The 25,257-nt window shown below is 32.9% G+C and overlaps 1 long non-coding RNA gene across 1 annotated transcript in view; it reads right to left on the bottom strand.

The window, feature by feature from the left end:
- Positions 1 to 271: 271 nt before the first annotated feature.
- The window catches only part of LOC141559830 (uncharacterized), a 50,762-nt gene continuing 25,776 nt past the window's right edge, over positions 272 to 25,257 (bottom strand). Inside the window, exons 6-7 of the long non-coding RNA XR_012487579.1 lie at positions 17,487 to 17,613; positions 272 to 801 (exon numbers count right to left, since the gene is read on the bottom strand). This is a non-coding gene — a long non-coding RNA (uncharacterized LOC141559830). The remainder of the gene's footprint in view (positions 802 to 17,486; positions 17,614 to 25,257) is intronic.

Raw genomic sequence — 25,257 nt, 5'->3', positions numbered from 1 at the left:
ATATCATATTAGCCAATTTTATGGGGTACTTCACAATTGTTTTAATTTACATTTCTCTAATTATTATTGATTTAGGGAATTTTTGTTTCATGTGATTAACAATTTTTATACTGCCTTTGCTTTCTTTACTGAGAGTCTTGAGCTTTTCAGGGCTTGAATATAACTGTGCTACTTCAGCATAATTACAAGTTTCCTTAGAATATTATGGCAAAGTTAGGGAACATAAGAGGGAAGCAGAGACTGCTATATACATTTAGTACAAAGAGACCAGTAACAAAATTTGTGATAATACTTGATTTTAGACACTGAGCCAAATTGTCTAATTTCTGTTAGCAAGGAAGTCTCAAGAACTGGTTTTGGTTTTGACTGAAGGAGATTGGTGTCCTTTGAGCTTTGCTTTGATTTCTTGATTTTGCAGGAAACCACAAGCTGAACTGCAAAGATAGTTTTCCTTCATTTCAAATTGAAACCATTCACAAGGGCTGAACACTGGGTATGGTTTTTATCTGAGGCTGTAGATTTCTTTATGCTTTGTGGGGGAACACCTGAAATTCATCCAAGATTTAGGAACCTCAACCAAATTTTCAGGCGGTAGAAACTTGAGTGGTTTAGCTCAACTTTTTCTTCACCACTGAAACTTATTCTTGCCTCTTGTCACGTTTGTACTACTTCCTTAAAATCCCTCTGGAAACGTGTTTGTTACTTCTAATAGCTGGAGATTCCATTTAGAGAGAATATCTAATACATTCAGGTAGGATGCAGAGCTCATCACTGGAATTTAAATGTCTTCAGGAAAAGGACCTAGAATTTAAAAATAAAAAAAAGTAAACTTTAATAAAAGCCGATGAGTCCATCAAGAGATGCCTGAAGTTTGATTTTTAAATGATAAAAGATAAATTTCTTGTCGCTCACACTTTCTTGTATAACATTCTGTCCATATCAACTTAACAGCAAACAAACGCTGCTGCCAAGAAGAAATGAACATGTGCAAATGGGCGTGGGCAGATAGCTTATTGCCAAAACAGTTTCTCCATTACGAAATGTTTTGAAAAGGATTTTGTGTGTGTGTGTGTGTGTGTGTGTGTGTGTGTGTGTGTGTGTGTGTGTGTGGTGTATAGTATTTTGCCATATTGAGAAGTTCCCGAGAAAAATGTTCTGCTGTGGAGTTCAATGAAAGGTTGAATAGAGTGAGGATAATTGTTCTCAAAAAGTACATATATTACAAAATGGCTTTTCCAACACTTCTTTTGTCCCCCAGTTTTTCTATCTATTGTCAGATTAGTGCAAATAAGAGACTATTGGCTTTTGAGACAAGAGTCTGGTACAGTGTAGTGTGGGTAAGATGTTTTGCCCTAGTCTTTCTTTTTCTAACTCTTTCTTCATACATTTGCCAAAATAATATTTCTACATTCTTGACAAGATTGTTCCTCTTTTCAGAAACCTTCACCAAGTCTGGATGTAGTTAGTCTTTCTAGTTTTACTTTATATCATTCCTTTTCACATATCTTACATTTGAACTAAATTTTGAGTTATTAGCTGTTCTCTAATTTGATATACTGTCTACCTCTTTCATGTGTTTTTGCAAACCATTCCTTATCTCTGGAAAATGGTCTGTTCTCATCTTTGTCTTTCAGGATCCTTTTATTCCTTCATTGTTGAGTTCAGGTGCCATCTCTTTGGTGAAATATTTCCTAATTTCCCAGGTTAATAACTTTATATTAGTTTCCATTCCTTATTCTCTCTCACCCCACATATAGAGTCAATTGTTAAAATTTGACATTTCTATCTCCACAACATTCCTTTGAATACAAGCTCTTTTCTCTACTCACACAGATACCCTCTAAATTCAGACTCTCATCATCCCTATCCCAGATTATTGAAATGGCCTTATGGAATTGATCTTGCTGCCTCAAATTATTCTCCTCCTCCATCCATCCTCTGCACATCTGCCAAAGTGATTTTCTTTATGTGCAGATTTTACATTTCACTGCTGAATTCTTTAAACTCCATTGTTTTCCTATCATCTGTAGAATAAAATATAAACTCTTCTGGATTTTAAAATCCTTGATACAAAGTGACTCTAAGCTATCTTTCCAGTATCATTATATATTATTAATAATTCCTCTTCTTAGTATAACTTGTTAAGAGTAGCTTATTTCAAAACTATTGAGCAATGCAATGGTTCCTAAGATCCACTTGATTCCATCCTCTCAAGCTTTAGGGAGTTTATTTGAAATGAAAAGTTCTGAAATAAATAATAATAATGATATTAAGACAAGCTTTCTAATATTTAGGTAGAGATTGGATTCTCTTCATAATCTTATACTTATTGTTATGCAAATAAGTTTACTATGACAAGTAATAGAGTGTGTGGTGAGGATATGGTGACATTTTAGTCAGAGAGTCCATTTGGAGTCTGGAGGAAAAACAGTTTTACATAGATGTCAGTGGGCTTCCTAGGCTTCTCCTCCACATTCTCCTGGTCATTTGCCTTCTGTAATTATTGTGGTGAATATGGTGCACACAAGTATAGTTGGTGATCTGGTATCATGGTTTATAGCCCTCAAGAGCTCAAACATAAAAAAAAAATGAGCATTCACAATGATGAAATTATATTCCAGATTTAGCCTAAAGCTTCTTAACTCACACAACTTTCCTTGCTGAGCTCACTTCCCCATCCCTAGAGATATAGTCTAGGCAATTAAATTTATTTATTACTGATGATAAGGGAAGAAATTTGGATGTTTCTTATCTGATGTAAAGAGGAGTAAACTAGAGTCAGGGGATATTTCTCCATTTAGCATTTAAGAACCTAGACTACCTATCTAATCCTATGTGTTAATATTTTCTAGCATATCTTTCTACTCCAGCCAGTAATGATTTCTCCATTGTATTTCACATGTCATATTCATTCCAGTTTTTCTATTGTTGTCACCCCATTCCCCACTTTTGGCAATATTTTCTTTTCTGTTCTACTAAGGTCCATCTCAAGTTTCTTTTTTTTAATTATATCTTTTTATTGACAGAACATATGCATGGGTAATTTTTTTAACATTGTCCTTTGCACTCACTTCTGTTCCTAGTTTTCCCTTCCCTCCCTCCACCCTCTCCCCTAGATGGTAGGCAGTCTAATACATGTTAAATATGTTAAAGTATATCTTAAATAAAACAGATCCATACCATTCTCTTGTTATACATACACATACAAAAAATCGGATTCAGAAAGTAAAAATAACCTGGGAAGAAAAACAAAAATGGGAGTAGTCCACATTCAATTCCCAGTGTTCTTTCTCTGGGTGTAGCTGATTCTGTCCATCATTGATCATTTGGACCTGAATTGGATCTTCTCATTGTCGAAGACATCCAATTCCATCAGAATACATCCCCATATAGTATTGTTGTTGAAGTGTACAATGATCTCCTGGTTCTGCTCATTTCACTCAGCATCAGTTGATGTAAGTCTCTCCAAGCCTCTCTGTTTTCATCCTGCTGTCATTTCTTACAGAACAATAATATTCCATAACATTCATATACCACAATTTATCCAACCATTCTCCAATTGGTGGGCATCCATTCAATTTCCAGTTTCTAGCCACTACAAAAAGGGCTGCCACAAATATTTTGGCATATACAGGTACCTTTCCCTTCTTTAATATCTCTTTGGAATATAAGTCCAGTAGTAACATCAAGTTTCTTTAAAAAAATAATATAGTATTTTATTTTCCCCCAATTACATGGCAAGAAGACTTTTAGCATTCTTTTTAAATAATATTTTATTTTTCCAAATCCATGCAAAAATAACTTTCCACATTCACCTTTGAAGAACCTATTCTCCAAATTTTCTTCCACTCCTCCCTTCCTATTCCCCAAGAAAATAATCTGATATAGGATAAACATGTGCAATTCTTCTAAACATATTTTCATATTCATCATTTAGCATTCATTTTTACAAAATGAATTGAATTCCATTAAGCCCAAAGGGTTATCAAACTGTGCATACCCTTCGATGCAACAGTGCCTCTACTGGGACTGGACCCAAAGAGATCACAAAAAAAGGGAAAAGAACCAACATATGCAAAAATATTTGTAGCAGCCTTCTTTGTATTGGCAAAGAACTGGAAACTGAATGGCTGCCCATCAATTGGAGAATGGCTGCATAAAATATGGCAAATGAATGTTACAGAATATTAGTGTTCTATAAGAAATGATCAGCAAGATGATTTCAGAGAGTCCTGGAGAGACTTTCATAAGCTGATGTGAAGTGAAGTGAGTGGAATCAAGAGAACATTGAACATAGCAACAAGATTATACAATGATCAATTCTGATGAACATGCCTCTCTTCAACAGCAAGGTGATTCAGGCCAGTTCCAACGATCTTGTGATGAAGAGAGCCATCTGTACCCAGAGAGAGGACTGTGTGTGGATCACAAATATCATTCTGAGGTGCCATCAAAATCACAAATCTTTTATCAGCCATCCCCTACATCTGCACCAAACATAACATTTTCACTTTTTTTATTGTTGTTTGTTGGTATTTTGTTTTCTTTCTCATTCCTTCTCCCTTTTGTTTGAATTTTTGTACATCATGATGATTATGAAAGCATGTATAGAATAATTGCTCATGTTTAATATATATTGGATTACTTGCCATCTGGGGGAGAGGGTAAGGGAAGGGAGGGAGAAAATAATTTGGAACACAAGATTTTGCAAGGGTGAATGTTGAAAATTATTTATGCATATGTTTTGAAAATAAAAAGTAGATTTTGATTTCCAAATTCCTTCTCTTTCTTCCCTCCATTCTTCTGAAGATGGTGGTCAGTTTAGTTTATACATAAGTTTATACATAAGCTATCATGTAGTTTATACATAAGCTTATAGTTTATACGTAGTTTATATATAAGCTATCATGTAAAGCATATTTTCATATTAGTCACAGTTGTGAAAGAAGAAGCAAAAAAAAGCACAAGCATAAAATAGAAAAAAATGCTTCCATCTACATTTCAAGTCCATCATTTCTTTATCTGGATATGGGTAGCATTTTTCTTTGAGTCCTTTGTGATTATCTTGTATCATTGTGTTGCTGAGAAGAACTGAGGTCATTATAGCCAATCATCACACAATGCTATTGGTACTGTGTACAATGTTTTCTGAGTCTTGCTCACTCCACTTCAGTTCATACAAGTCTTTAATCTTTTCTCCCCGAAATCTGCCTGTTCTTTATTTCTTATTACACAATAGTATTCCATTACATTCTTGTTACATTACAGCTTGTTTAGCCATTCCCCTATTAATGGGCATTCCTTCAATTTCCAATATTTTGCCACAACAAAAAGGGCTCCTATAAATATTTTTGCACATATAAATTCTTTCCCCCCTTTTTATGATATCTTTGGGATACATACCTAGTAGTGGTATTGCTGGGTCAAAGAATATGCACAGTTTGGTTGCCATTTGGACATATTTCCAAATTGTTTTTCAGAATGGTTGGATCAGTTCATAACTCCACCAACAATGTATTAATATCCTCTCCACCATTTATCATTTTTAGTTCTGTTTTTGTCATAGTGGGCAATCAGATAAATGTGAGGTGATATCTCAGAGTTGTTTTACTTTCTATTTCTTTAATCAATAGTAATTTTGAGTATTTCTTCATATGTCTATGGATACCTTTGATTTTTTCATATGAAAACTGCTTGTTAATATTTTTGACCATTAATCACTTTGAGAATGGCTTATGTTCTTACAAATTTGATTCGGTTCTCTATATAATTGAGAAATGAGGCCTCTGTTAGAAATACTTCTTATAAAGATTGTCAGCTTTCTTTTTTTCTTTTTTAATCTTGATTACATTGGTTTTATTTGTTCAAAACATTTTATTTAATATAATTAAAATTATCTATTTTGCATTTTGTAATGCTCTTTATTTCTTGTTTGATCATGAATTTTGTGGACTCAAGCTTATTAGAAAATACATGTGGCAAGTAGATAAATCATAATTCCCTGGCAGTCTTTTTGATGGAGTTTTCAAGATGTTCTCATTAGGTGTAATGCATTTTTTGGTAGACTTCTCAGAGATTCTAGAATCTGCCTTTCCTCATCTAGTCCATTCTGCTTCTGGTTCCAGATACAACAATTGCAATCCCAGGGATGCTGCTAGGTGGCTGATGCACTATGCAAACCCTTTAATCCTTTGAAGTTCATGAGATTTCACTTGTCAAAAGGGGGAGGGTTGACAAAGGAGAGTCCTGGTTCTTTTTTTTTTTTTTACCCTTCTTCTCCTTCCCTGTCCTCCACAATAATTCTTTCTCTGGGGTTTAACCTCTAAAGACTCACATCTTCCAGGTTCTCAGCAGAAATGCCATTTATAGATGACTGGACCAAACACATTTCCCATGCAAACACATTTAGTTTACCCAAGGGCTTCAAGGATTTCTGTAATAATAAGGATTTTTATATCTAGAATAAAACTTTTGAATGATAGATTGAGTAAACAAACATTTTTAGATCTTGTTTATACTCAGTTCATATCTCTGATTGATGGGTTCTCTTAAGTTTCTGAGATATCTGTAATTATTGAGGAGAGATTATGGGTTAGTCTCTTGTAAAAATACAACAAATAAATTATATTGTGCTATAAAAAAGCCACATTTTGATTCTTTTTATATTTCTGTATGTCATGTGTGTATATATGTATATACATATATGTACATATGTATTGGTAGTATTCATTGTACTTTCTAGGCATATAGCAGGCATTCAGTAAGTATTGAATTTATAAAAATAGTCTTTTATCACTGATTGTGTGATCTTGAACTCAATCATTTCTATTCTATAGCCATGACCTCTATAGACATTAGTTAATAGTTTTCAAAAATCACATGATCTGCATTTCCTCTTTTTAGTTGAGACTTTTATCCCAGAAACTATAAGATTCTCCATACAATTTTATTCTTTCATTCCAATTTTGGTTACATTGGTTTTGTTTTAATAAGCCCTTTTAAATTTGTAATAATTAAAATTATCCATTTTATACCTAACTTCTCTACCTCATTTATCCATAAATTATTTAACTGTCCAAAAATCTGATAAATAATGTTTATATTTTATTTTTCTTGAGATCTTTCTTTATATCTAGGTCATGTATCCATTTTGATCTTATCTTGGCAAGTGGTATAAGATACTGATCTATGTCCTGTTTTTGTTGTACTGTTTTCCAATGTCAAAGGATATGAAATTTTCTACTGAAGAAATCAAAACAATTTATAATCATATGAAAAATGCTCTAAATCATTATTGATTAGAGAGCTGCAAATTAAAACAATTGTGATATATTATTTTATACCTATTAAATTGGCTAAAATTGTTGAAGGAGAAAGTGACAAATGTTGGAGGTGATATAAATAAATTGTGACACTATATCATTATTGGTGGAATTGTGAACTGATCATACGATTTTGGAAAACAATCTGGAATTATTCTTAAGTAGTCTTAAATTGCCTATATACTCTCTGACCCAGTAATACTATTATTAGATCTGTTTCCAAAGATACTTAGAGAAAAAAACATAATGAATCTATATGTCATAAATTATTTATAGTAGTTCTCTCTCTGTGGTTACAAAGATCTGGAAATTTCAGGGATGCCCATCTCCTGGGGAATGGCTGAACAAATCATATTTTATGATTGTGATGGGATACTCCTCTCTTATAAGAAATGATGAGTACAATGAACTTAGAAAAACTTGGATTGACCCGCATGAAATAATGAAGGATAAAATGAGCAGAACCAAGAGAATATTGTATATAGCAATAGCAATATTATTTTTAAAATGATTTTGAATGAATATAATTATTTTGTCTATTACAAATACCTATACATAAAGAACAGATGAAGAAAGATGCTCTCTCATTATTGGTGGACCTGTGAATGGATCCAGCCATACTGGAGAACAGTTTGGAAGTATGCTCAAAAAGTATCAAACTCTGCATACCCTTTGATCCAACAATATTTCTACTGAGCTTATATCCCAAAGAGATCTTAAAGGAGGGAAAGAGACCCACATGTGCAAAAATGTTTTTGGCAGCCCTCTTTGTAGTAGCAAGAAACTGGAAACTGAGTAGATGCCCATCAATTGGAGAATGGCTAAATAAATTATGGTATATGAATGCTATGGAATACTATTGTTCTGTAAGAACAAAGATGATTTCAGAAAGAGTTGGAGAGACCTATATGGACTGATGCTAAGTGAAATGAGCAGGACCAGGAGATCATTATACACGGCAACAACAAGATTATACGATGATCAATTCTGATAGACATGGCTCTCTTCAACAATGAGAAGATTCAAACCAATTCAACTTGTTCAGTGATGAAGAGAGCCATCTACACCTAGAGAAAGAACCATGGGGACATAATATGGAACACAACATCGCATTCTCACTCTCTTTGTTGTTATTTGCTTGCATTTTGTTTTCTTTCTCAGTTTTTCTTTTCCTTCCTTCTTGTGCAGCAAGATAACTATATAAATATGTATACATATATCGGATTTAACATGTATTTCAATATATTTAGCATGTATTGGATTACCTGCCAGCTAGGGAAGGGGGTGGAGGGAAGGTGGGGAAAATTTGGTTTTGCAAGGGTCAATGTTGGAAAAATTACCCATGCATTCACTTTGTAAATAAATAAATTATATATATATATATATATATATATATATATATATATATATATATATATATATTAAAGAGAGGGAAGAAAAAGAAAGATGCTATCTGCATCTAGAGAAAGAATTGATAGAATGATTTTTCCTATCTATACTTATTTGGTAGTCATCTCCAGTGTATGTGTGTGGGGAGAGAGAATTAAAAAAAGGAAATTTACAGGATAACTTCATTATACATTTCAGGGGCATAGAAAGATTCACATAATGGGTTTGAAGTTTCATGTGCATTTTTATTATACTACATTATTATTCCATAAATAAAAGTGAAGATAAAATTAATTGCCATTGAGGCAAATTTAAATTTATTTATATGGATATTAACATAGCTTACTGAAAATTGTACTTTCACATCAGCTGTTACAAGTTTATCTCTAGATGGCTTCTATAAATCTAAGCCTAATTTGATTCCTGAAAGCCAGTAATACATCCTCAGCTGCTTTTTTGTACATTATTTACTCTGTGAGCTATACACATCTTAAACTCAAGATGCTCAAAATAGGGCTCATTAGCTTTCCCTAGTAAAATCTATTCCTCCTTAAATTTCTTTCCTTCTGATAAAGGTACCATTGTCCATCTAAATTCATAAACTCAGAAAGATCCTTGACTATTTTCTCTCTTTCACCTTGTTACCCTTCCCCATACAATTATTTGCTATCTTATTGATCCTACATTGACATTTCTCACCTTCAATATCTTCCTTCCACCTCCATAATCATCACTTTAATTCAGATTCCTCATCTTTCAGCTGAACTACTAGAATAATAGTACTTTATTATTTGTTCTGATTCCTTTCAAAGTCTTTCTCTCCAAATTATCTTCTATTTATTCTATTTTAATCTGATGACAAAATACTTTTCTTAAGGTTCAGACTTGACCATATTACTTTCCCTTAAAAAAATTCAATGGTTCCCAAATTCCTAGTTAGTGAAATGTAAATGTATTAGCATGGCATTTGAAGTCCTCCATAATCTGGCTGTAACCTATCTTTACTGAATTATTTCATGTTATTTTACTTCAGATGTTCCTGCAAATTTGGCATTTAGTAAACTTCCATTAGGGAAGATAAGTAGAACTTGTTTGGAAATCAATGGCAACTCACTGGTAACTCACTAGACAACTTAGCTTTTTAAAAAAAGAAACTGATGATGAAAGCATAGCCATCAGCAGAAGATGAATAAGTTTTGGAATAATCTTATAAGACTAGCATCAAAAATGTTTATGTTAAGAAAAAACTGCAGCTATTGATAGAAGCTCAGGATGACATAAAAGGGAAATTTTTAAAAAGTTTACAATGAAAGAAGAAAGAGGATCAAGGAAGTGATAGGATCTTACCTTGGTATGAATAGGATTATCCCAACTAATGAAAGAATTGATGAATAAATGCTTTTTATAAATATTATCTCATTTGATCCTCTCAATAACCCTGTGAGTTAGGTCATTATTATCCTCATTTTACAGATGAAGAAATTGAGACACAAAAAAGTCAAATGATTTGTTCAGGATCACATAGCTAATATGTGCCTGAGGGCAGGTTTGAACTCTTGTTTATTCATAATATGATAAGTAACATTCTGTGTTCTAATTTTCTTGTAATATCTTTCTTTATATCTTGGTTATGTAAACATTTTAAAAGTTTTTTCTTGAGGCAATTGGGTTAAATGACTTACCCAGGATCATAGAGCTAAATTTGAACTCAGGTTTTGCTGACTTCAGGGCTGGCACTCTATCCACTGTGCCACCTAGCTGCCCTGGTTATGTAAACATTTTGACCTTATCTTGGTAGTTTAAGATATTTGTCTATGTCTGTTTTTGCTCTATTGCTTTCTAGTTTTACCAATAATTTTTTTTTACCAAATAATGAATTCTTATCCCAAAATCTTAAGTCTTTTTTATGCTATTTTCTCTCATCAGAATTAAAGCCATTTGAGTGCTTAGGGTCTATCTTTCTTTTTTCTTATATGTATATTTTCAGTCCTTGGCTCAGTGCCCGGATCTTAGTAAGTGCTTAACAAATTCTTTTTCTAATATTATCTAGCTATATTAAAGAATGTGAATGTTGTAGATCCCTTGGGGAATGGCTAAACTAGTTTTGGCATATGATTGTAATGGAATATTACCGTGCTATGTAAGACATAAAGAACAAGTTGATTTTAGAAAAAAATTTCATGAAATAATGAAGAGCCAAAACAACATTTTATACCGTAATAATAATGTTTTTGAGACTAAGATATTCTGAGTATTTTAAATATTCAAATCAACTACAAAGTGTCTATGACAAAAATGCTATCCACTTTCAGAGCAAATTGATAAATAAAAGTATGTATAGTATGGTTTTACACATTTATGTATAGATACATATATGTGCATGTATATGTACCAAATAGTGGATTTCTCTAGTGTGTAGTGGAGAGGGAGAGAGAGACAGACATTTTAAAATTTAAAATGTAACAAAAATTCAATTATTAAAAGAAAAAAAAAGGAATGTGAATAATTGTTATATGGAAGAGGGTGTTAAATTTGTTCTGTTTTGATCATAAAGAGTAGAAACAGGAGCAATGGGTAAAAATGTAAAGAAATAGGTTTAGATTTGATATCAGAAAAAAAAACAAACAAACACCTTTTTAACAAGTAGGATTGTCCTAAAATGGAATGGAGTTTTGGGAGGGGTAAATTGTATCCCCTTGCATGGACCTAAGTGTGAGTTCTGGGCTCTGTCACTATCTATATGAACTTGGGCAAGTCATTTAAATTTTACGGACTTTCAGTTTCTTAATCTTTTAAGTGAAGGAGTTGGATGAGATGACTTGTTTTTTTCATCTTTAAATCTCTGCTCTCCTAGATATAAGATAAATGAGGTCATAGAGATTATAGATGAAAGATGGTAAAATAGAAGTGAAGAAACATTTAAACTAGCAAAATCTTATTCATAAAATCATTATCTACCCTCTATTTTTATCTGATAATAGTTTAAAAACTTCTTTTAATCCAAGTATTCACATACTCTTTTCAAAAGCATCCCCAACAAAATGAGTGGGAAGATTCTGGGTTAAAATACTTTTTAGACCCCTTCACTCAAAAACATGACACAAACATCTAGATTAAGGCTAAGATAGTTGAGACAGAAATGAGAAATAGTGACAGAAGCTAAAGCTGTCTTTTCAAATGATTATAAGTAGATGCCTAAAATTGCAATCAGAAATAGAATAATTATGATATACAATTAAAAATAGCTCTCAGCATTCTTGTTTGATGCACAAATAAGATTGGCTGTCAGAATATGTGATAGTTTCTACCAATTCTGAATAATTCTATATTTTACATCAAGTCAGAGTAAATGTATTCTGTTGGAAATAATTGATCCCAACAGCTGAGAGTCCAAAAATAAACAAATGGATATACTAGTAATGAAAAAGAATTCAGCATTAGCCCACCAAAGTCTTAAACTAGATATTGTATTAAGATTTAATTAAAAAATTTTTTTCTTTTATCAAGTTGAATTAAATTCAACATAATTTCCACACATTAGGTAATGTTCTAGGAGATGAACAAAGAGTCCAATCTTTCCAATAGTAAATGTAATAACATAACAGAAAGCACATTCACCCCATAATAGATGTTGTTTTTACTACATTTTGATTGAAATAATGTGGATTATAACCAAAAATTGGAAGTAGGCATCTATTCCTTTAATTCTCAAGTGATAAATTTTGAAAACTTAACATAGGGTTTGATTTCTATTTTATTGAGATAATTATTTGAGTTCTCCATCTCTTTTTGTAAAGACGTGAATTATTGATATAAAAACTAATAATTATAAATATTAAGTAACTTTTTGGATTAAATCTGCAAATATTTTTCTCTTGTAATGTGGTAACAAGGTCTTCAAGAGTAAGATTTATTCCTTATTTCTAAAGTAATGTAAAATGAATTGAAACAAGAAAATGGAGGAATGAATATATATTGATTTGAAGACAAGATATCTGCCAAGTGTGGCAGCAGGAATTAAAAAGTGATTGAATTTACTACAAATTTACATTTCAACTCTAAGCCATCAGAACTGCTTGTCAATCCTTCTATTTATCTCTTTTTAATTTTCTGTCCTTGTTCTACCATGAGTGATCAGTTCACAAGGTATATTCAAAGGATTTCAAAGGTCAAAAAGCTCTCATATATTTTAGTAAAAATGATAAAGAAAAAGCAGTATCTTATGACTCTATATTTCCCCCCACATTTAGACATTCATTAAGGATAAACTCTATATTTACAGAAGATGTTCTAGATAAAGATTTAAGAGTGAGGTAGATTTTCACAAATTATATTCTATAGTTGTATGATTTAGGAGACAGACTTACATTGATTGAAGAAATGTGAAGAAATGACACATATTGGCTATCTTACTTTGGGGGAGTCATTTAGGCAATTGTTTAAGACTAAAATTGAAACAGTTTCCTACCTTAGTGAAATTACCAGTATGGACCAAAAAAGAAAATCAAATTTTTGAGCACACCAGATATTTACCAACAGATGAGTGCTAAAAAAACTAAAGAACAAAAAACAAAAAAAACAAACCAACATAACCAATTTGCTAAAGATGCTAACCTTAAAGACTCAATAATATGTGGTAATCATTAAAACTTCTTTAAAAAGAAAAAATTACATTGACATCTCTTTTATTATTAACATCACTTTGGAATATAATAGTTCTATAAGAAATAATGAGCGAGATGTTCTCAGAAAATCCTGGAATTACACAAACTAATTCAAAATGAAGTGATCAGAACCAGAACATTGTACATTGCAAGTGCAATATTGCATGATCATCAACTGTGAATGACTTAGCTATTCTCAGCAATCTGAGAGACTACTCTGAAAAAACATGATATAAATGCTATCCATTTCAAGAGAAAGAGCTGATGAAGTCTGAATATAGATCAAAACATACTTTAAAATATTTCTTTATTTTCTTTTTTTGTCTATTTTCTTATACAACATAATTAAATTGGAAATATGTTTCACATGACTAAAAATAATTATTAACATTACTTAAGGCAAAAACAGGGGGAAATTTGCTCACTAAAAGTATTTATCCTTTTGGCTGAGGATGTTCAGAGCAGAGTCCAAATAGCATTTCCTATAGATAATAAAGCCCTCTAGATGTTTTTATTTATAGATACAATTGTAATGGATATATCAAATTTCAGAAACACTGTGTTTCCTAAATGACTCAAAAGAGTTTGGTCTAACAATCCACAGAGTAAAAAAAAATAAAAAGGTTGATGAAGAATGGCTATTATTTAGACTTTGACAGGCATTGGGGATAGCTCAGGGAGCTGATCCATATAGCTTGGACAGGTAAACTGGGTAGAGAGTGAACCTTTCCTGAAATTAAATAGAATGGACGGGATTGCCATTGGGAAATTTTTATTACAGCATTTTTTCCAGAAGCAAATAACTCCATATATATAAATAAAATTAATATTTTTGATTATTTCCAAATATACCTTGCCTTCTTACTCAGCCCAGGAAAACCATTCCTTATAAAAACAAAAGAATAAAAAAGAGGAGGAAAAAAGCATTACAGCAAGACTAATCAACACTCAGCTGAGTCTGATTGTATAGGTAATATTTCACAGCCATAGTTTATTACCCTTTTAAAGAAAGAAGGTATATTTTCTCATCTCCTTTTGAGGGATAAGCTTGGTCATTACACATTATCTTGTTCAGAATTTTTGCTTTTTTTCATTTATATTAATGTAATCATTGTGTATTTTGCTTTATTGTTTCTTTTTACTTAATTTTGATTCAGATCATGTGCCTTTCCATTATGATCTATATTATTCTTATTCATAATGTACTACAATTAGATTAGCCATTTCCAGGTAATGGGAATCTACTTTGTTTCCAATTTTTTTGTACTACAAAATATACTACTATAAATATTTTAGTATTTGACTTTCTTGGTGTATTGCCCAAACCCATATTTTTAACATCAAGATTCTTGAAGTGATCAAGTGAGAATGAATCATAGAATTACACAATTTCTGAAGAATTAAAATTGTTGACCACCCAAAAGCCACAGAGAATTTCCTTTTTAGGCATAAGCAGGCTACAATATATACCAATGGTGAATAATACAGGAGAAGTAGAATTAAATATATCATAAAGATATATGATGGGAAAAGGGAGTGGACTGAGTCTGTAGAGAGTGGAAAAACCCTTCTACATCATTCACATATCCATAATGTCAAAAGATTTGCTGGATCCCCTGCAGAAGATTGATAAGACATATCAGTCAGTGTCATAGAATAAGAAAATATAAATGAATTATAATTTCAATTACTGGAAGGAAGAACCAAATAAATGAGAACAGAAAGCCACCCAAATAGTTCCTTATTATGTGGCCCAGAGTGGTTTTTCCAAACTATGTTCCTAAAACTCCCATTATCTTATTAAAACTAAAATTATCCTATTGTATTGCTGATATATTTTTAAAACTGATATTGAAATGTTTGATAAGGCAGTAAACAACTTCTTGTGTACTGAGAAAATATTCACAATATATAGAACAATAAATGTAAGAATATTAATAGGTTCATTGGAACGCTGAAAATATAAATGTAAAAATGAGAGGAAGAACAAAAGATATGGTGGTAACTACTTTTGATCTGTGATCCCTTTTGGAGTCTCCCCCCAGATAGGTTATCTTTCGGGGATGCCAGAGCCTTTGATTCAATTAGAAATCATGGTCAAAAAGTACCACTTTGAAGTACTATTAATTCCAATAGGAGATCTGGGCTGGATACTGATAAGCATCTAGGCCTGGGAACCTTGGCTTCCTGAAGCCTCAAAGCTCCTTTTAAAGAGCCATTTTTAAACTTGCTCTTTGTAGAGGTCTAAAGTAGCTTGCTCAGCTGCTAAGACCCTGCCCTTTGAGAAACATTCTCTTCTCAGTGACAGACTCCATTACCCTAAAAGGACTTTGCCACTATAGAAGTCAATCTCTTAGCAAACTGGTTTCTATCCAACAATAAGCTTTCATTTTTGCCAATTAATAATTTGGGGTTTCATGAATTATTTCATGAAAAACTTACGCTGACCAAAAGGGGATTCTAGCAACTCTCTGACTGCCACTGACCTCATCATGTGGACATAAAGAAACTAAAAAAGGAAAGTGTGACAGAGAGAATTTGTTTAATGATAAGAAGGGCAGAAACAGAGGCTTTATTTAACATATACTACAAACCACTTGGATGGTAAGAGAAAATAGGGATGGAAGTTTTTAGTATTAAAATAAGATTAAAGTTGTGAATTCTGAAGAGAATGGGGAAGAAGTCTTGATCATGAAGCAGATTGAACAGTATGTGTATACTATTTGTCTTCTTTTGTTATTTCTATGGGGGATAAAAAACTCTCAAGAATCATATAGGTATACTTTCCTTCTTTGCAGATGTGAGAACTATGGATGAGACATACCATGTATAAGATTGAACTTTTTTGATATATTGATTTATTTAGCTGATTTGCTTATTTTTTCTTATTCATTTTAAATAGAGGATTAACAAGTCAATATATCCATTTGTTATAAGCCTCCACAGAGTGTTTAGCTCATTCAATCACTATGTAGACTTTGAAGCATGCATAGAAATTCCATAATTGCCTCTGCATTGCTGTGTGGTGATGAGGAGTCTCATTGTTTGGCTTCTGATATTAGAAATGTGTTTATAAAGCACTTCCCATCAGAGACCAACACATGACCATGAACATGGGCCTTGGTTTTTTGCCTTGAAGTTTGTTCTTTTTGTTTTAGGTGGAGGATATTGGAGATTATAGAGTTCTTGAAGTTAAGGAGCAGAGGCCATTTTGAGTTTTAAAACCAATCCAATGCCTAAAGAAGTGAGAAACAGCTTTCGGGATCTGCATCCAGTTGAGAAAGACTCTTCTAGCACTGATGCTATATTTGACTTGAGTTTGGTGGGATCAGTGTTATATGGAAACTGTATTAAACTAAATTAGGATTGATATTGTATAGGGGAGGATGTGGCCCCCTGGGTGTTGAGTAAAGGTATACCTAGTTATATTCAGAGTTCAAATCCCTTTGTAAAAGCTAATTGATGTTAACTGGTTAAATGAAACTAAGGTACTAATCTCTAGCGTCTAACAGTAGGGGAAACCCATTAGAATGGGGTCTCAAGCTGATACCATTAGAGAAATGTACCCTTAAACCTCAGAGGTTTATTTATTTAATATTTAATGTCTATTATGTGCAAGGTACTATGCTAAGTGCTGGGGATAAAAAAAGAAAAGTAAAAGACAATCTCTGCTCTTACAGAGTTTACAATCTAATGAGTAAGACCAGAGTATTTATTTTTCTTTCTCCTTTTTATTATTTATTACAAAGGAAGTCTCTCTTTCTGTGTGATACATTGGAAAATGAAATTGAAGTAAAATCAAAATAAGTCAATAAAACAACAGAAATCGTATGGCTGAATACTGATCACTAATAAAGTGGAGACTACATCCTTTTCAGTTCACAGATCATAATAAATAACATATCATCATGGATAACTACAAAGGAAGAAGCCTCCTGGGTCCTAACTATATTGTCCTATTTGTTTTGGCAATCCATTTTTGGTCTCCTTTGAATTCACTTAAGTATTTACTCTGAGGCTAAAGTAGTAACTGTAACAGCTTACATTAGGCTAAACACATTTTATAGTAAGCTACAATTAATTATCTTTTGCCAGGCAGTGGGGATATTACCTGGGCAGCTTCCAGGAGTCATCCTTGAGCCCCTCTTGCTCCATCCTTGAGTACTCCTCTGGCGATGAGAATGCCTGAGTCTATTCCTTCTCTTCTCCATTGATAGCAGATAAAGTGTTTTTTTAAACTATCATTTTTGTGGAATGAATAAATAAGAAATATAAACTCCTTGAATAAAATATTATTTTGTATTTATATCTCTAACTCCTAGGACAGTGGCTGGAACATAATAATAAAATGGTAAAATCTCATTTATTCACCTGAATCTCCTGCAAATTTAAATACTATTCACATTTTTTTTAAATCTGTAAGAGTGATACAATGGAAAGATTGGTAGATTCTGGAATTGAATCTTGACTATGATCTGTCTATGGACAGTTTGCAAATTATTTAACTTCTCAGGACCTCAGTTTCCTCATTTGTAACATAAGCAAGTTGGGCCAGAGAGTCTCAAAAAACTGTTCCAACTCCAAATCCATAATCTTGATGAGATTCAAGAAATCAAGAATGCACAGTTATCTATGATGAATTCTGGGGCTCAAAGCTATCTTTCCTTCAAGGGGAGGATATTGGAGGCATAAGGCAGGAAAAGTTTCTAATTCATTCATGTTATAGCAGTTAAGTTCCCTAGCAATTAATAAGGAGAAAAGTGGGCTCTTTCATAGGAAATGACTTAAAGCAAGATGTGCTAACTATACTGGTTGCTTGCCTCAGAAAGTGATACAAAATACTTTGGGGGTTGACATCTATAACTTGACCTTGTATATAGTAACTTTAGGGTCAATATAATCCTGTCAATGCAAAAAAAAATACAATAAAGGCCAATTTAAATTTAACAAATGCTTTTTCTTATCAATGCCCCTTCCATAGGCTCACCTAGCGAGCAGGGATCTGCTCTTTTTCTGGGGTCATATTCACTCATTCTATGAGAGTTAAAGTATGTAAAATATAAATATTATTCTAGTGGATTTAGCACTAGTTTTGGAGTCAGGAAGTCCTGGGAGGATGTCCTGTGTCTGATCAGTTAATAATTAAACACCTGATATATGCCAGGCATTGTCCTAGGGATTGGAATAGAAATACAAAGGGATTATAGTTTCTGTTCTCAAGGTATTTACATTCTATTGGAGAGATACAACATATTAACAAAAGTAAATTTGAGATATATATGAAATAAATACAAAGAGATGAGTTGGGTGCATTATATATCGGAAAACTCAGATAAAGTCTCTTGAAGATGATGACATTTGAACTAAGCCTTGAATGGATTTAGAGGCTCCAGGAGATACAAGGAGGAATGAGAAGATTTCATGAAGAGAAGACAGTCTGAGCAAAGGTTAAAGATGGGAGATGGAGGGTAAAGTATATGAAACAGTAAAGAATAAAGACAAATTATAAGGAATTTGAAATGTCAAGCAGAAGATTTTTCATTTTGTCCTAGAGACAAGAGGAAAATATGAAGTTTCTTGAATGGGGAAACAATAGATGTTTGTTTTAGTATAACAATTTGTCATATGGGTGGTGGATGAATAAAAGAGTGTAGAGGGCCTGAACTCTGAAAGGGTGTACTTGAGTCTAAGACAGCAGGTTGCTTGTAGTTAAGTACCTACTCAGTGTGACTTGGTGGTTCTCTAAGCACATACTTGATATAATGTAATGATGTGTCAATCTAGTTGGCTAGTATACTTAGGGTAATGTGGTTCTACAGCTGCGTATGCCCAGTGTAGTATGGTAATATAGTTTTGTAGGGGTTTTTAAAGGAGTCCCAGAGACAGAGGGCTCTCTCTGGCCATGGGGATCTCAGCCACAGAGAAGACTTCAGGCTCCAGATTCCAGACTTCAGACTCCATCTTTGACCAGTTATGTGGCTGCTCTCCTGCCTCCTTCGCTTCACTCCCCCACTAAGCCCAAGGCCTCAGGCTGATCCCGAGGCCCACCAGAGAGCTAGCCCAGACTTTACAAAGAGAGGTAAAGATTTTAAGCAAGAAAACTATATAGGAAACTACTGCAATAGTTCAGGAAAGAAGTGATAAGAAGATGATTGCATTTCAAATCAAGAATTGGAGAGCAATGTGAAAAGGATTGGGAAATCAGAATTTTAAAAACTTGGCACCAGAATGCTTGTGGGGGTTGAAAATGAAGAGTTGGAGATTATTTGGGGTTGTGAAGTTATGTTACTGGAAAGCTGGTGGTGTCTTTGACAAAATAAAAGGTAAAGTGGTATATCTAGGAAGAAAGACAGGGAAATATTTTTGGATATGTTGAATTTGGAGGCAGTTGGAACCTGTCTAGTTGGACTGGAAATTGGGAGAAAAAAGGGGGCAGAAAATGTAGATTTGTGAGTTATCAGGACAGAGACAGTATTGAATTCATGTGAGCTAATGAGATCAACAAGAAAAAAAAAATAAAGTGAGCAGAAAGAGGACAAGAATAGACCACTAGGAGAAACACACACACAGGAGGCAAGACATAAATGTAGGAGAACCACAACTAAGCAGTGCTAAAAAAAAAATCCTTACTTCTGTGGCTGTGGGTAAATCATTTAACCTCTCAATGCCCCAGACAATTCTCTAGGGCTACAATTTACAGATGGTGTGTTCTGACCTACTGTGGAGGCAGTTCCCAGCACGAAGGGCACTACAATCTCATGTCTTTAAAAAAGAAAAAGGAGGAAAGTAATTTAATTGTGAGGGGAAGAAAAAAGAGTAACAAAGGTCAGCCTTTACCTAAACCACAAAATTATTTTGAATTTCATTTAACTTCCTCTGCAAATATTCATACTTTCTGTATTATTCAGTACTGGAAGCTAAAAGACTTTCCTAAGAAAAAGGTAATTATCTCAGTACTTCTGAATCAGTGGAAACAGGAAGTACAGTACTAAGAATTTGGCAGAAAACTTTGGTCTTATGAAATGTCCAATTTCCAGCAGCTTGCACATTTTGTATTTTTATCCCTTTTTAGTTAACCTTGTGAAAGCTTGAACATCATTCTATTTTACTTAACTTGTTGGGATTTTAGAATATTAACTCCAAACCACATAAGGAATGGATAGAGACCAAATGTTGCAAGACTAAACAATACTGGAATAAAACACAGAAGTTAATTTTGTGGGATCTGGGATGACGTGATTATTGGGGACAAGGAACAGAATTACTGAGGCCAGACTACAATCCCACAAAACTCCCCTTTCCCTTCTCCCCCACCCATTTTTTTTTTCAGCATAAGTATTATTTGCTTATGTCCTAGGAAATTAAGAATTTATAGACACTGGATTGACTATCAAATGAAATTTTGTCTCAAAATTTCCTTCCAAGGTGATTTAAAAGCAAACAATTATCAGAGAACCTTTATGAGGTCTGTGTTATCTTTTGCTTATTATAAAACATTTACTAGCTATATTGATCCCGGGCAAGTCGCTTAACCCTTATTGTCTCAGTTTCACATCTATAAAATGAACTGGAAAAGGAAACGATAAACCACTTTAGTATATTTGCCAAGACAACTCCAAATGGGATCATGAAAAATTGGACCTGATTGAAATGACTAAATCATGAATTAGTTTTCAGTCTTCTTCCAGGATTGGTGTCAAGATCTGCTATTGCAGTCACATCTCTGAGACAAGATCATAATCTGTCTATGACAACGAGGGGAACTGAGGAAGCATAAAATGGAAAGAACACTAGACTTGGAGTCAAATGATTTAGCTTAAAATTATTGCTCTATTACTTGTATGATCTTGGGCAAGTTACTTTTTGGAACCTTAGTTTCTTTGTAAAATGATGAGTAAGTCTAGATCATCTGTCAAGTTTCTTAAGTCTGAAGCTAAGATTCTGTAAGATAAAATTAGTCTGATATTATCTTATGATACTACACTTATAGTTATAAGTGATTCTCTTTGTGCTCCAGAATATTACTTTAAAAACTCATTTTAGCATTTTTCCAGGAATCAAAAGGAATCTTACTGGTCTCATATCCTTTGATAAATGCAACCATATGCTGAAGTAGTCTTAATATCTGTCTTTTTTGGTATCAATCCAGTTAGATTTTCTTGCCCCCAATTTCTATGATACTACCCTCTGCAGACCCCAAAAATTGTGATTGAGAATGAGGAGTCAGATTATCAATTTATCTGTATGACTGTCTGATAATCTATCTATCTATCTATCTATCTATCTATCTATCTATCTGTCTGTCTGTCTATCTATCTATCATCATCATCATCATCATCATCATCATCATCATCATCATCATCTATCTTATCTATCTAGGTAGATTAATATAGAACAAAATAGAGAGGGGAAAAGAAATCCTTACAAGCAAATTCCTACAGAGAAAAATAAACCAGCAGAAAAAGTATAGAAATGAGGAAAAAAAGAGACCTAAAACAAAACAAAAAACCAAAATAAAACCCAAAGCACTTAATACAACAAAGAATATATAAAATAATGTGAAAGAAAATTTCCAGAAGATAATAATTTTAACTCCAAATAGGCCTCCCCAAAACAAAAGATTAACCATACAAAGTCTGAGAATGTTTTTAAAGGCCTAATAAAATATTTGAAGGATGAGAAAAGGAAGGAAAAGGAATGAATTTTAATTTTTAATGAAAAAAAACTTGATGGAAAAATTGATAGTTTAGAAAAGAAACTGGGAAATTTTCATAAAGCAGTGGTCTCTGAAAAACAGAATTAAATAGACTATAGTCAAGAAATACAATTGCACAAAAGAATTATTAAAATAAGAAAACACAAAAAATAAAGCGTATTGCTCCTGAAGGCAGAGTTCAAAGAAAATATAAGAATTGTTGACCTTACAGAAAAACATAATCAAATAACCTCTCTCCTTCTTAATACTATATTTAAAGACTGCTTGATTGATGAAGGATTAATTGACTAATTTCAATCTATTTTGATGCATGTAAAAATATTATATTCTGGATACAACGTTGACCTGGGACTATGAGATCCATCTTCTGAAAAGTGTTTATCTTCACAATGTGTCTTCACCCTGAAAGCTGACCATCACTGAAATGAACTATATGACTGGTAAGGAGATAATTGGAAAGAAACAGAATTTGAGGCAGCATCTACATAAAATCACAAACTTCAGACTTAGAAAGGAATTCAGTGGACATTTAGTTCATTTGGGATTGACCAAGAATCAAAAATATAGTATTGATTTTAAAATTTATTTTAAATTAGGAACTAGGAAATGATTGATAAGTATGAACAGTTCCATATGTAAAGAAAGTCAGAAAATAGGGATTGTACATGGAACTACAAATCTATTATATTCAGCTTATTTCTTTTACTATTATTAAATTTAATGTAGTACTACCAACTTTGAGCTGTTTTTCTTTGTTTCCTCACTGAATAGAGCTTTGGTTTCATCATTGTATTTTAAAAATGTTTTGTTAATTTTCTTTTCTCCCTTCTTTTCCCTGTTTTTTGGATAGCTGTCTATATCCCCCCACTTTCCCCAACAATATTCTCTTTCTGTTTTTATCCAAGAAATAAAATGAACAAAAAAAATTAACTAACCAGAGAAATACTTATCTTTTAGGAAAAGTTTAATAAAACAAAACAAACTTGAGTTGTAATGATCATGTCTGGAAATTATATCTTATGTTTCTACCTTTCTACATCCCTTTCAACAATTGTCATTTCCATTTTTGTCATCTTTGCCAATCCTAAGAATATGAAGTAGAACTGGTTTCAAAAATTCCAATTTCTTTTATTATAGTAAAGTCTCCAGATGTCATCAGAGAGCTCAAGATAAATTATTCTTTTATCCTTTAAAGTTCAAGGCAATTGATCTCAGGGGTTTACAATGCTATTTTCCCCTACTATTTTATGAAGTTTAATTATATTGATTATTAATGGAAATTAAGACGCTTGCAGCCTCCAAATTAGGGAGAGTTTCTTTTCTTCCCTTAACCATTGAATCAAGACTGATTTTTCTGAAATATAGTAGAAACTGAAAAAGACAGCATACATCATAGAAGTAAAAACAAAAGGTAGAAGAACAAATGATCACTAGACAATAATATGGAAGGGAGAAGATGATTCTAGGTAATCGTTACATTCTTTAAGTGGCATCAGTGCTGAGATGTAGGTATAATTAAGAAAACAAATTCTGTCCAGGATGAAGACAACTTAAGTAGGTCCATGGCAAGACAAAACTTTAATTGCTCACAATAATTGTCCGCCTGGAATAGCAAAATGTTTAACTTGAGATTAGCATCCATTGCTTATCTCACTGGTATCCTGTAACCCACTCTCCAGAGCAGTTTTATGCTCCTTGTGCTTGCTCTGACTTTCATAAATCTAGTTGAAGGGAGAGTGAAACTGTGTAACCGGTAAAATTATCACTCTGAAACTGTTCCCTTTTGATTTTGGAGTCTCAAGCCCTCCAGGGAAAGCGTAGCTCCCCAGATAAGTTAAGTGTCATTATTCAATTAGAAATCTTGGTCAAAGAGCACCCAATTGATCTTCTGGGGATGCCAGATCCTTTTAAATTCCAATTGAAGATCTGGGCTAGATATTGATAAGCATTTAGGCCTGGGGACTTTGGCTTTCTTTTCAATCTGAAACCTGAGTCGCAAGATTCCTTTTTAAAAGGCAGTTTCTGAACTCATTCTTTGCAGAAGGTCCAAAGCAGGACCCTGCCCACTGAGAAGGCATTTTCTTCTCAATGCCAGCCTCCATTTCCCTAAAGGACTTTGCCACTAAAGAAGTCAATTTTTTCAAAAAACTGGCTTCCTATCCAACAGTAAACTTCCATTTTACAATATTTCAAGTTTCATTTATTCTTTCACGTTGAACCTGTGTGCTGACCAAAAGGGGATTTTTAACAACTCTCTGACTGCCACTATCCTCACCATAGTAATGACATATTACCTCTTTTTTTGGCTGGGAAAATTATACTTCTTAGCAAACCATGTGGTCACTCTTGGGTGGTTTTCTTAATAATTTGGATCATTTTTATATGAATTGATAATATATATTCTGTTATATTAATATATTATTATATATCATGATATATAATAATATAATGATGTTATATAAATAATATAATATATTAATATATAATATTTTATATATATATGTATATTCTTGAATTTCTCTTCCTCTGAACATGTCTGTTCATATCTAATGACTATTTTCCTATTGGAGAATGGTTCTTGTTCTTAAATATTTATTTGTTATTGTTCATTCATTTCAATTATGTCTGACTATGACCTCATTAGGAGTGTTGTTGGCAAAAATTATACAGGAATTTTCCATTTCCTTTTCTAGCTTATTTTACAGATGAGGAAATAGGCAAACAGGGTAGAGTAACTTGCTCAGGATCATATAGGTAGCATTGTCCTTTTATTATATTACCATGGCTCAATCAGGATCAATCAATTCTCTCCAATTATTGTCTGTTTTCATTTCTATAAAGTTGTATTCTATGAAAATTGTATGGTTAATGACTTTACTAACCACTTTGATTTACTTAAGCTTTCTTCCTATTCAGAGGAGCTGGACTGACCTGGGAATCAGAATCAGCCAATCAAGAAGTAGACTGAGCATCCTGTGACACAGCTTAACATACTAAAGATCCTTTGCAATGTTCACTTGTTGAACCTAGAACTGATTCATGCCTACCTCCAATGAACTAAGAGGTCTTTGGAGACCTTTCATTTTGACTAATTTTCTAGTACCCCGAGGGTGTCCTAATTTCTGAGAAACAATCCAGTTTAGAGGACCAATGGCTGAATCTGATT

The sequence above is a fragment of the Sminthopsis crassicaudata genome, chromosome 3, assembly GCF_048593235.1.
Source record: "Sminthopsis crassicaudata isolate SCR6 chromosome 3, ASM4859323v1, whole genome shotgun sequence".
NCBI lineage: Eukaryota > Metazoa > Chordata > Mammalia > Dasyuromorphia > Dasyuridae > Sminthopsis > Sminthopsis crassicaudata.
This window is presented reverse-complemented; position numbering and strand designations above follow the sequence as displayed.